The sequence below is a fragment of the Anopheles merus genome, unplaced genomic scaffold, assembly GCF_017562075.2.
Source record: "Anopheles merus strain MAF unplaced genomic scaffold, AmerM5.1 LNR4000649, whole genome shotgun sequence".
NCBI classification, from domain to species: Eukaryota; Metazoa; Arthropoda; class Insecta; order Diptera; family Culicidae; genus Anopheles; species Anopheles merus.
The window spans coordinates 22015-35100 of NW_024428229.1; the positions used below are offsets into that span (position 1 = coordinate 22015).

Consider the following 13086-nt stretch of genomic DNA (forward strand, 5'->3'; position numbering starts at 1 on the left):
TGTTACAATCCTATCGAATTCTGGCGAATTTAGGCGCAAACGACGGAAAACCTGGTATCGTACAGCGAGCAGACGGAAAACGGCAACGTTTTGGCCGTTTCCCTCCGGTGCCAGAGCCTTTTCGCCGAGCCCGTCGGAGTGTGTTGTTGTCCCGAGTGCCGTGTAGCTGAAGCATCAGCGCCATCTCGACAACCCCACGGTGTAAAAGGTGTCCCATTTGTTGTGTGCTCCGCCGTGTGGCACCATCGCTCTTACCGTTGCTCGCAACAGTGTTTGTCTTTACAAACCTTCACCTGGGCCGGAAGACGACTGACGGCAGCCATCAACGAGCGCGACCCTCCGCACAGGAAAAGCGTAAATTCGTGCACCCGGAACGGACCTTCGCAGCAAAGTTTGCAATCGGTGCAAACAAAGCCAACGCAAGAACGCACCGCTGTGGCATCAGATTGCGCGAACAGAAAAGGCAGGACAGGCGGAACACGGTGAGAAGGGAGGGAGTGTTTTTGTGTGCCTGTGTGGAAAATCGAGTGAAAGTGCGTAATCGTGGTGCCACCCATTGACAACGCCATTCGGTGGAGCTGTCATCGAATCATCAACGAGCAGCGTAAATCACCGCCAGCCGTACCATCGCCTTCCGTGGAGGCAAAAGACACCTCGAGAGATTGAACCTCGCGGTGTGTAACATCGGTCTTTACCACGCGTGTGTTTGCTGGCATGGTCCAGGGTGCGTGAGCCACGGGTGTACAGTTAATACCAACCGAACGTCGTCTTCCACGAGCACAGCAAACTAGCGAGCGAGATAAGCGCGGCAGAACGAAAAAGCAATCGAAATAGACAGAGACACCGAAGGTTTTCCTCCAAGCTCGCACACCAGCAGCAGTAGCAGCGGCGGCAACAGTCCCCCCCCCCCCCCCTTGTAAGCAAAGGAAAGTCACGCGCGTCACATTGACAGCGTGTGCGTTGTAGTGTGCGGCGATATAACTCTCTTGCCACGGCAACGGTGCCAATAGTCGAAGCACCAGCAGCAACAACAACAACAACACTAGCAGCAGCAGCAGCAGCAGCATACAGCCCCACAGAGTGAGCGTGTGTTTTTTTTTGCTTCCTTCACCATCGTCGTCGTTTGTTCGTGCGTTGGGTGTCGGTTAGTGGTTACATAAAAGAATTGACTTCAGAAGACACACACGGCAAGACGGTAAGAAACCGCCGCCAAGTAGTTTCGGGACGGAAAGCGCGTATAATTGATCCCGCTAGAAGACATCGAATATACCGACAGATAACGTTTGGTGCAGCGAGTGCATTTGGCGTGCACCAGTGAGCGTGTAAGTGCATGTGCAATCGTACGCGCGAAAGAGAAAGATACGAGGAAAACAAAAAGACCAACTCTCGCCGTGAACCTCAGACACTGTGTACGTGTGTGTGCGTCAAGTGATTCGCCGCGAAGAAAAAGCATTGAAAGCATCAATTGCAAATTCATTTTATTGCTTTAATTGTGTGTGCACAGCAAACGACGCCCAAAGGACATCCGTGTGTTTGTGTGTGTGTTAAGAACGGGACAAAAGACAGAGAAACAAAAACAAAACAAGACCGAAAAGGGGAAAAACAACTTCTGATCAGAGATCACCATTCCCCTTGTCACGATCGAGCCCCAGCCAGCCAATTGATTTAGCGATCACCAGCGTGCGTGAGATAGTGTCTGTGCGTGTGTGTGTGTGTGTGCAGCGAGCAGCAGAGCGAAGGGAGAAAACGTCTCCCGCGCAGGAAAAGTTAGTCAAAATTCCAGTCCCGACGCGAAGCCATAGAGAAGGCTCCTCCTTGAGCCGCTCGAACGATCATAGCGAGATGAGCCGGCGCAACAAAACTCGCCCAGGGCCGGCCAGGTAAGCGCTTTTCCCATTAACATTGCGTCATGTGTTTGCCTCCGCGCGTAATCCACGCAGGAAGAAAAGAGGGGTGGGTTTTTTTTCTTTCTTTTTTTTTTCGCGATCGCACTCAAGGGGCGAGACAGAGAGAGATGTGTGTTTTTCATTCATATCGATCATTTAATTCTTGAAATAGAGCTTGATAATATGTTTAAATTATGATTTGTCGGCGGTCAATGCATTGATGCAATGAATTAGATTTTATCAAAAGGTTTAATTGTTGGGCCAAACTGCTAAACGAGCAAACAAATGAATCTATGCGTCACTCTTGTGGCAAAGGCCGCCATGCTGTGCACCGATAGCGCAAAAGCTGCCCTGTCTGCTGCCTGTGCCGAACATTCCATAAAGGGTCTAGGTAAACTTGCGAACGATAACGATTGGAGTCGGCTCTGCACATTTTACGTTGTCTGTGTCGATCCCTTGGGCCTTTACCCCATGACTCATGATCCCTTGTCGACAACAGCAGTAACATGATGAGAATCAATACAGCTCGGCAAACTGTGTCTCTGCTGGTTGATTCACGTTTGTTTTACAACATAATTTGAGTAAATAATGTGTACCTTGGTTTTTATTTGATGTTGTTTTTTTCTCCTTTTTTAACGAACTGCCTTGTCCATATATATTCTAGTAACGATTTGATGCACTTTTAAACTAGCCAATTTTTTATTTTTAAATTATGCTTCTTAGTATAATTTGTGTCATGGTAGTTACATGAATAATTTTAATCATTAAATGATCCACTAAATCTTGTCACGGAGCCAAGAAATTGTTTGATATTCATCGGTCAATCAGAATCAGCCAATTCATTTTTATATGAAGATTTTGTACCTTGTGATTACCTGCCTAATTGCCAAGCTTTAACAAATACGTAAACATTGAATAACTTTGCCACTACGACATTTACGGCCTGTAATAATAATAATTTCCCTTGTACAAAAAAAACAAATGGGGTTTTTTATCAGTGTCGTGCTGTTTTCTTGAAGATGGTGTATTAAATGCGTAGTTTCGTCTTTTCAATTCACGTTCGGTACCATTGATCGGCCTTGATGGTACCATTCTACGTTAAGCTTAGACAAGTATACCAATTTCAATACGATTTTGTCGTGCGAAAATACCGAAAATATATGAATGGAAAAGCACATGAATGGTGGGATGAATGGTTAGGCGAAGCGAGGAAAAGGAAGCGGAAGGAAGAAAACGGGATAACGCTGCACTGCATTGTTTGCGATGCGTCCTAGAAATCACATGAAACGCCATTATGGCATATACAAACACGTCCATCCAAACACACATACATTCGCACCTCAATTCGTCACCACCATGTAACACAACGCACAACACGCCAGCAGTACAGGCGATGCACAATTCGCTTGGTGGTGTGAAAATTGCTTGGGTATCACAAAGAGGGGGGGGGGGGGGGAGGGGGAGTAATGGGAGGTAGCAGCCGCCATCAAGTGCTGTGCCGCTACACTAACACACATATAAACCGCGTGAAGCATGCCCGTGCCGACACACACATGACACGGAATGAGTGAAAATGTGCAATGCGTCCCTTCCTCCCCTCCCCACTCCCCCATTCTTCTTCCCTTTGTATCAAACCACCCTCCCGTTTTGGCTCCTGCCTTACCAACGGGTCACTCGCGCGCGCGTGTGTGTGTGTCTATGCTTCCTTTTTATTGATTGAATTTTCCCTCCCCATACCCGTCCGTCCGTTCGTGCGGTTTGCCCGCCCATTGTAGTCTGCAGCATTATGCTTCGCTAGTGTCTCGCTTTGTGCAGTGGACACTACAGCACACAAAACGTGTCTGGTAGGACCTAAACACACACATACATACTCACACGCAAACACACATCCATACACACCTACCACCGTTCAAACGGTAGAGAACGGGAGGGCGCCATCTGGCGATGGTTGCCGGTAGTATCGCGTAGTTCGGAAAGCCCTCGGGAAAACCATTCGTATGTTCTAGTTTTGCTGCTGTAATGCTAAAGAGCAGGAAGACACATAACTTCGCGTTCAGATAAATGAGTGCAAAATACTTCACCCTGTGTTGTCGTTCGTTTGCACTGTGGTGCATGCGATCAACGATAGAATTTGATTTGTTATTAGGATGCGATATTTCTTTCTTTCAACTTGTGGAAAAGTTGAATACATATCATGGAAAAGTGTTTCAGCAAGCCGACCAGGCGACTCCATGATCGGTAATATTTAGTTCGCATAAGGCAAAGTGTTCAACCAACAACCATCCTTCGCTTTTTCTATGCACAAAGAACTCGTTGCGAACCGGTAAGATCTCGCAATCAGATCTCGGTGTCTGTGCCACAGCCGGTTTTTCTCATCTCGAAGAAAAACACACAGCACCGCAGCGGCGGCGAGAGAAGAAAATTACCTTACTGTTACCACCACACAAAGGGAGCTATCCATTTTCTTGCTCACCCAAGCAGGCGGAAAACAAACGTCTTCAAACCGGACGAACACGCCAGGACTCCTAACAAGAGAGCGCTCAAGCCCTCCCCGCCCCCCGCTCCACCATGAAGAAAAAAATAAAGAGCAACCAGGACACGATGTGAGATCGGCACTAATAAGCCGGAGAGCGAGAGAGAGAGAGAGAGAGAGAGAGAGAGAGAGAGAGAGAGAGAGAGAGAGAGAGAGAGAGAGAGAGAGAGAGAGGAGAGAGAGAGAGATAGAGAGAGAGAGAGTCTCTCGGTTGTGTCAGTGAGGAAAACTCGTCCGTGTCGCTTTTCAGTTTCAGTCGCAAATGGTCTGCTCCTTCACGATGTGGCTGAGCTTTCCTTGAATGCGAGCGTTTCTGTTACTCCTTCTTTCTTTAACAAATACTTACCTATTACATTTGGAAGCGCAAAGTCTAGTCGGGCTCCACATCATTTTCAATCCTATCCCCCAACATCCTTCCCGACGCCACGAGTAGTGTGTAATGTGTGTGTACGCCTTCCCGAGGGGAAGAAACTGCCTTCCTCAACCCGAAATAAAAAGTCAGTTACGACGGGTTTTCCGAGTGATCCAACAAAATGAGTGTAAAAAAGTGGCTTCACTGTTTTAGTGCAGTACGCGCGAACCCATGTGTCAGGACGCGGACAATCAACTTTGCACCATCCCGCGGCGGTTGAAATTTGCGTGAATTTTTCCACCAACATTTCGGGGAAATTCTCGAAAAGACCCTCCGACTGTGTTCGCCTGTCCCAAAGGGTGCCCTGTGCTAAGTGCGAGTGTGTGTGTGTTTGTGTGTGGTTTGTCTGACCCCGTTTTATTGTCCTACGACCACTAGCGCACAGGATTTTCCGTACTGCTTGTGCGTGCGTGTGTACAGAATGGGGTTGGGAGCAAATTTTCACCATTTTCCACCCGGTGAAAGAACACTTGTATTGGGGCAAGTGTTTATCTATGTGACTGTATGTGCGTGTGACTGTGTGTGTGTATGTGTACGGGTTTTCGCAAGTTTGCCATGTGGAGAAGAAAGAATTGGAGCCCCAAAAGAGCCACGCGAGAAATAGAGAGCATGAATATGTTTGTGTGTGTGTGTGTGTGTGTGTGTGTGTGTGTGTGTGTGTGTGTGTGTGTGTGTGTGTGTGTGTGTGTGTGTGTGTGGAGAGAGAGAGAGAGAGAGAGAGAGAGAGAGAGAGAGAGAGAGAGAGAGAGAGAGAGAGAGAGAGAGAGAGAGAGAGAGGAGTGAGAGAGAGAGAGAGAGAGAGAGAGAGAGAGAAAGAGCGTGACGGAGCGCATGTGGTCGGAAAAAGTGTGAAAAATGAAAAAGGGTGGCAATTGTGTTACACTATCACAACATAAAAAATTGCATTTTTGCTTTGTGCTTTTTGCTCTCAAATTTTTTATGCGATCTTACACAGTGTACCATTTACGAAATTATGTTTTGTTTCAATTTGTATAATCAAACGGTATTAATCATAGTACCAGTACATGTAGTTGCAATATATTTGATCTTGGCTAAATAAGAGTCCTCAAAATGCAACTGATAACGTTCTTGCTATCACGATCATGCTTAATACTTTCTTCTGTGTATGGATTGGAGAAGATAGCGGAGTTTGTGTGATATAAATAACTGTAGTTTACCAAGAATCGCAATCATTACCCCAGCAGTGAACATTCTCCACACAGGGGGGGCAGCTGGGGTAGAGGTGATGATGTTTTTTCATCGCCACCTTTCCCAACGATGCGCTACTGTCTAGCGCAACCAACAGTAGGAATGCTTCCCAGCACCCTTTCCTTTCGCTATTGTGCGTATGCTCGTCACCCATTTGCGAAGAACAAAACAAAAATACATTAACGTATGCTATCAAAGCGCAAAAAGACAAAGGCGAGAGACCGAGTATTTATATTTAGTTCATTTAATTCTAACGAGATAGTTCCTCGCGCCTTACGCTGCCAGCTTGTGCTGCTGTATAATCTTCGGCATCGTTGGACATCTCGATCGCTGTCTGTTGGCGAAATGAACCACTCATAAGGGTTGAGAAATGTAACAAAAATTGCATTGCTTTCCACGGACTTTCCGATTTTGCGGATAGTAAGTTTCTGACTGGATGGTTGTTTGATTTACGTACTAGAATTTCTACATTGCCGCCGTGGACATGAATCAAACGAGGATACAATTTCATTAAGGCCAATTTGAGTGCCTATCATTGTTATCATGCTTGTTGTTGTGCGAGTGCGTTGGTTGCTAGCGTCAATGTAATGTAAGGTTCTGGTAACGTTGCTGGTGCAATGCATACCATAAACTAGCAATAATCAAATCGATGATCAGATGGAGACAAATTCATTTAATAGACACTTTTTTTACTATCCCAATGACCCTCAGGTTGTCGTGCCACACAACAGTTTGGTCAATAGAATGTAACTAAGGTTGGAACAGAAGCATGCACAGTCAAATCATAAAGAAGAAGTCGCAGGTCAGAACGGTTCGCATTTTCAGCTAATCGCACTGAACAGAGCAAAAGGCGTACCTCAGTCATGGCGGATGAATGCTCTGTTGTGCTCTGCCTGAAAGCGAAACAAAACCTTTTATTCGCTTTAATATTTTGTAATGATTGCTCGTCGCATAAGCGCGTGGCGTGCGTTTTGTGAGAGAATGTAACGTGTTTGTAACATTTCCGGCACTATTGTAGAGAGAAAGACCCCTTTGATCCACCAAAAACAGGCACGCGAATATAGAGTGAAGCTTCTTAAAAGCACCACATCAAATGCATTTTTTCTCGCTTAAAGGAAAGCACCACAGGACATGAGCACACAGTGCTGAAGTAGTCACGCTTTGGCGAAGCATTGTGATAGTTGTGATAGCAAAGCAATGAACGATGGATAATCAAACAACGGGCAAGCTGCATTGCGATGCACACTCCGTTACTGTGCAGCGATGAGAGAGTAACGGTGGACTGGTTAGTGTTTGTCGTCGTTAAACCATCGGACTTATAGTTCTCTGGAGAAAGCGATTGGACTCCATTGATCAAAGTGATTCCACTGTTAGAGTGTGTGATTCGTGTGCGGCTGTTCGAATAGTCAAATTATACTTGCTGTTAATTCTACCGTGGGCGTAAGAGGATACAACACTGTGATACACTTTATTCTAAAACATTACATCTTGGGCTTCGTTAGCGTGAAAATGGCGCTACAACATTCTTATTTAATGGTACTTTAAATTAAAAAAAAAACACAATTGCACACAATTTCAAACTCAACTGTACTCATGGGTGACTTTTTCTTGGTTGTTCCTCTTTTATCGCAGGTCCCAGCGGCAACGTTCGATTCAAGCCGAAGGCATTTACAACAATGCACCATTCATGCATGCAGCCACATCACACGTAGGCAATCTCGTCCAGATCCAGACTCCAGCCGGCCACACATACGAAGGAGTGTTCAGAACATTTTCCTCACAGTTTCAGGTGAGTTACTGCTTGACGTTGTTGATCAAACCACAGGCTACAACACTGTATAATGACTCCTTCCCTCCGTTGCTTACAGGTTGTGCTGGAAATGGCACATCGCGTTGAGATTGGTCCCGATCAGAAGCCAAAAATTAACGTCGATACATTCGTGGACCGACTGATTTTCAAACCGCACGATATCGTCACGATCGTGGCAAAGGACGTCGATCCGGAGGACGCTACGAGGGACACGTTCAAAACCGATACGGCTATTTCGCGTTGCAACGGCACGAACTGGTTGGAGGATCGCGTGCTGGAACCGTGGGACGAAAGTGGCGACCTGAACGGTGAATCGCTCGAGCAGAGCCTCGAGCTCGACTCGAACGCGGATGGGTGGGATGTGAATGATATGTTCCTGAAGAACGAACAGGTGTACGGCGTGCAATCGACGTTCGACCAGTCCCTGTCCGGCTACACGGTGCAGATTCAGAAGAAAGACAGCGAAGAGTTTAAGGTGCAGGAGCAGGAGGCGGAAAAGATCGCCAACGAGATAGAGAACAACCCCGTGTACAAGGAGCGCATCGATATCGAGAACGGTGACGAGGAGGCCGCCTTTGCCGCCGTCATCCGTCCGAACAGCAACAACAGCCCGCAGCCCGCCGCCGGTGCGGATAAGAACTCGAACAGCGTCAGCAGCAGCAGCAGTAGCACTAGTAGTACCAGCGGAACAGTAGTAACGTAGCGAACAGTAATAGTAACGGAAACAATAACCTAGCGAGCAATACGAACAATTCGACCAACAACAACAGCAGTAGCAACAGCAGCAGCAGCAGTAGCACGGGTCAGGCGATGCCCTCGAACACGAAGTACATCGTGCCGGCCAAGCGCAAACCCGGCCAGGGTGGCAAGCTGGTGCGAAGCACCCCTCCTCCCTTGGCCAACAGTAATAATAATAACGGAGGTCCACCAGTAGTGACGACACAGCAGCAGCAGCAGCAGCAGCAGGTGCAGGTGCAGCAACAGCAACAACAGCAGCCACCAAGCCCGCAGGCTCCGCACAAAAACAGTTACGGACAGATGATGTCCCAGCAGCAGCAGCCTCCGCCAGGCAGTCAGCAACACGGAGGCGGTGGTGGTGGAGGTGGTATGGGTCATCCGCAGTACGGAATGCACCCGAACCAATCGCCTTATGGGCACGTGCCGCACCAGCAGCAGCAGCAGCCTCCGCCGCAGCACGGCCAGCCGTCGGTGATGAACTCGAATAAGATGAACGGCGATGGGCGGGGCGATATGGGCGGTGTCCCACCCGGCGGTGGTGGTAGTGGCAATATGAATGTAAATAGCAACCAAAAGCCTCTTCCACAGCGGGGAGTTCGCCAGTACGCGACTTACAGTGAGCCGCCGCCATCGCTTAACCCGCAGCAAAATGGGTGGCCAGATGCAGCCCATGTCTACGAAGCCCCCAATGCACCTGGCGCATCCACATCACGCCGTTGTGCCACCGCACCTGCCGCCACCAACGGTGGTGCCGGCCGAGCACGTCGTGATGCAGCAGCATTCGATGGCGATGCCGCCGCCCGTTCAGCAGCAGCAGCCACCGCCGCCCCAGCAGCAGCAGCAGCAGCAAGCTCAGGTGCAGGCGCCACCGCCCCAACCCCAGCGCACGGTTGTCGTCCGAAATCGAGACATGAAATCGACAATCTGCGCAAATTCAACCAAGACTTCAAACTGGCCCCTCCGCAGCAAACAACCGCCTATGCCAATGTTCACCAGCAGCCGCCACCTCCGGCGCCGCAGCAGCAGCAGCAGCAACAGCAGCAGCAGCAAGGACCACCCTCGCACAACGTCGTGGTGCAGCAGGCGCCACCTCCCCAGCAGCAACCCGACCACTCGTCGCCACCGTCGCTGGACAGTTCGCCCCCGCTGATCAACAGTCAGCCGCAGGGCAAGATGGTGGTACCATCGCCCCACAGCGAGCCACCGCCCCAGCAAGCGCAACTGAATCAGCAGCAAAATCAAGCCTCCCAGACTGCCTCGGGTATGGTGGTTGTGCCGGCCCAGCTGGCCTCCCAATCGCCGCACCTTGTGCAGCAGCCGCCGCCACCGGTCGTGCAGCAACCGCCACCGCAGCAAGGCCAACAGCCGCCAGTAGTGGTCGGTGGCGGCGCCGCCGCCCCAGGCCCAGCAGCAGCAACCGAATCACGTCACCCCTACGGTGCCCCTGCAACCGGCCCTGGCAGTCAAAATGCGGCCACCGGCAGCACCGTACCGTCGGGTGGTGCACCGAACGGCAATGCGAACGGTGTCGGTACTCCAGACGGAACGTCCGCGAACGGAAATGCGAGCGGGGAGCCGAAACCTGGCACAGCCACTAAGAAAGTGTTCACGTTGAACCCGGCGGCGAAACCGTTTACGCCGCGCAGTCCAAGCACTCCCAATCCATCACGGTATGTATTCGTGTTAAGAATGTTCGTCTTAGTCGGTGTTCCGTCTGCACGTAAATGAGTGAATGTGTGTGTGTATATATATAACAAATGCATGAAACTTGCAGTAAGCAGAAATACGATAAACCCCTAATAGTTGATCAATTCTATGTAAGAAAACATTGTTTCGTTTAGTATGAAAAACGCAAACATCAATTCTAATGGGATTAACATTTCTACTTACTGCAACGTTCGCCTTTTTGCAGTAGCTTTTGGCTCATCAGCTTGTAAATTATTATGTTTTCGAAATGCTTATCCATTTCAAAAAATCTCATTCATTAGCTTTAAATTATCATTTACATTTTGCGTTTTTTTTTCATTCCATCCAAGTTACTTCTTCCGTTAATTTCCATATCATGCATGAACTGTCTTGATTGTTACACTTCTGTTACATTTTCGTTCATTTCATAGCTTTTTAGATTGCTTTCATGTGAGTTTTTTTTCTAAGCAATTTATGTTCCTTTTTCGTGAACATTTGTTTCGCGTGCACCTTTATGATATAGTTCAATTCAAAATTGCTTCCCACCATCATCGATATAATGTTAACAAAAATCCCTTTTTTAAACACTAATTTTTTTGCCACGCCCATGATCACCACAATCACCACCACCATCACAACAACCATCAATCACATCCTCACATGTGCCCGTGCCAAAATGTGCCCCTCCACCACCACAACACCCAACTGTCTACGCGCGTCTGTCTGGATTTGAATTCGGGAACCAAAACCCAAAAATGAACCAAAATCATATGAAACAAATTGACCGACCAACGTCTTTCAATCTCCATTATTAAAACAAAATGCAATACTATGATCTGCTACTACTACTACTACTACTACTACTACTACTACTACTACTACTACTACTACTACTACTACTACTACTACTACTATAAATTGTTGTTGCAATCTAAAAACAAACCAACAACAAATCAATGCCATCAATAATCAAAACTATCTTATAACCACCTACCGTACCGCTACCGCTAGCCAACCAACCACTAACAGTAACATAAGTATCATTAATGGTAATCCTATTTCGCACGCCCACTGAAAAGTCACACGTCTTCTAGCCCGCACACACCACAAACGCCGGGCCAGCTGCGATAACCCAGGGCTCGTACAGCAGTCACCGCACGTCATTTCGCAACAGTTCGTGACGTATGTGGTGAATCCGTCCTCATTCCAAACCGCCCAGCAGCATCAGCAAGTGGCCCAACAGACGCGCATCCGCAATGGCCGACAAGGTAGCTACCGGAATGACATTTGTACGCAAGAAAATCCAACGAAAACTACGCACCTTCAACCGCCGCTGCGTCTTGCCTGCTGCCGGAATGCCGACCGGTACCGGGGAGGCGTAGCGTCGGCACGTTGAATGTTACTAACTGTTGCTATCTTTTCTGTCGCGTTTCTGTTGTAGTTCCAGTCGGTGCATCGCAGATGCAGGTTGCGGCCGCAATGGGCAGCCACTGCTGGCGCCTAACCCGCTGCAAATAATGTCTCCGTACGGGCCGGCGCTCCACGCGCAACCCTCCAGGCGGCGCGCCACCGTTCCATCAGCCGTACCGCTTCTACGAAACGCCCCAGCCGGGCCAGATCCAGTATCTGGCCGCGACCCGCCATCCACGACGCCCTCGCCCCGGCCAGCCGCACCAGCAGTACCATCCGGGTCCGCAGCCTTCGCCGGCTGGCGGTGGCCCACCGACCTACCAGACGGTGCACCATCAGCAACCGACACCGTACCCGATCCCGGTCCCCATCGTACAGCAGCAGGTAGTGCCGACGCTCTACCAAAATATGCAGTCCGCACCGCAACAGAACCACCACCAGCAGAACCTGCACGTGATGCACGTGGCCCAGCACCCGTCGGCGCAGTAGCATAAGTTCTCCGCTGGTGCGCCCGGTACCAATGGGTGCCCTCCGCCCCATCCGTCGTACGCAAAGGTGTTGAAGAACTAGAGCGCATACGCGAACGGTACGCAAGGCTGGCAAAACAAAGAGTGCGGCGGAGGTCGTCCCATCCGCTGCTACGACCCTAGACATTTAATGGCACATTGAAAGCGTACTGCGCAAAGAAAAGGGAAGACAAAATAAAATACAATCTGAAAGCCATGCAAAAGGGTGAACAAGAACAAACGAACTGAATTATATATGTATAAATGGTCTAACGGAAGCGCGGTTATTACTACTTTAAGGCAGAGTGACGAAGCCGAATCACGTTCTGCTGAATATAGGCAAATGTTTACACGAAAGCGGGGGAAACAGAGTGAGTGAAACTGTTACACTACTGCTACCGGGGAAATATATTCCCGTCAACACCATCCTGAGTCGCTCTATCAACCGGTTTGCTGGTTGCATGCTCGTGGGCTGCCATCGTGTACGCGTACAATGATGCCAGCGTTCCTCACTTTACTATATACCATCTGAAACGAGCTGCTTTCCGTCACGTATGCAAGCAGATGTGTGGTAAAGTTTTTGGGATTAAGCTGTTGTTTAGTAGTTCATGTGTTTGTCCTACCATCATAATTTGTGACAATGACATTCCCCTTTCTCTATGGCGAAGGCACATTTTGAGTCGTTTCCCATGCCATTAACCACAATCAAGGATAGTGTTATGTTGTGAGCATTGGTTTTGAAATTTATGTGCTTCATGGCGCTTCTGACGGGTGTGTATTTTGTTTGTGAGCACGAACAGTGAAGCTCGCGATCAGGAAAGTGTTTCGGTAATGATTGAAATGAGCGCATCTCGTGTGTTTAGGTGACATGGCGATTTCCGGATCGTTTCTAACCG

At 48.8% G+C, this 13086-nt stretch overlaps 1 pseudogene; it reads left to right on the forward strand.

The window, feature by feature from the left end:
* The first annotated feature begins 484 nt into the window (after positions 1-484).
* On the forward strand, positions 485-12326 carry LOC121602835 (annotated as a pseudogene).
* Positions 12327-13086: the final 760 nt, after the last annotated feature.